Consider the following 1,082-nt stretch of genomic DNA (forward strand, 5'->3'; position numbering starts at 1 on the left):
GACGATAATATGTATCACTAATACCTGGTAGCTTTAGGTAGACGTTCGCCTATAGGGTCGGAATGGGTACAGACCAAAAGAGCTACAGCACAAGCTCATGTGGGCAGAAAACATCCCAAGGGACCAGTGCATTGTGGGTAGGATGACAGTTAAAAGAAGAGACAGTGGTAGTTGAATACCTGATTGTCCACATTGCTACTACCACTAGCCATGTCTTCAGATTGGTAATGCCCGGACCTATGGGGCAGAGATGGTGTAGAGGTAGGGCAGCTCTGACTTGGAACCAGAAAGTCGCAGTTCGACTTCCCGCCATGCCCACATGTCGTGGTGTCCTTTAGCAAGACACCCAATCCCTAATTGTTCCCCAGGTGTTTACATAGCTGCCTACTGTTCCATCTGGGTGTATCTCAGGTGTGATGGGTTAAATGCAGAGAACAAATTTCATCATTGTATGGGAACATACATCAACAACACATAGCACTTACTTATTCCTTGGTGAGAAGCCCATAAAACTTGACTCAGAAGAAAGTATGGATACACAATATCTAGAGCATTGTTCTCTAGTCCTCGTCTTTGAAGGCCACTATCCTGCATGTTTTGTTTCCCCATTCTTCAGCAGGTCTTCAAGTTCTGCAGATGCCTACTAATGTCAATTATTCAAATCAGGTGTGCTGAAGAAGAAAAACATCTAAAACATGCAGGACAGTGTCCTCAAAGACCAAGATTAATAACCATTGATGTAGAGTATATTCCAAATATTAAAAAATGACTATCCTGGCTTGGATTGAAACCACTTTTTAATTTATAGGGTTCAGACCGTTCGGTTTACTGGAATCTCTCAAGAATTTCCTTGTTCCCTTCCAGTCAGATGTACAAGACTGAAAATGGGTGTAACCAACAAGTAATAAAGTCTTTATAGCACTTGTCTTTGATATCAAAGCTCAAACCTTGAGCAGACATAAGGAAGTGTTGTCTTGATTGAGAGGTGAAATGGCGCAGCAAAACATTCAACTGGACCCAGATTCTATCTCCTGCTCCATCTGTTTGGATCTCCTGAAGGATCCGGTGACCATTCCCTGTGG

The sequence above is a fragment of the Nematolebias whitei genome, chromosome 1 (assembly GCF_014905685.2).
Source record: "Nematolebias whitei isolate Nwh7 chromosome 1, NemWhi1, whole genome shotgun sequence".
In the NCBI taxonomy this organism is placed as follows: Eukaryota; Metazoa; Chordata; class Actinopteri; order Cyprinodontiformes; family Rivulidae; genus Nematolebias; species Nematolebias whitei.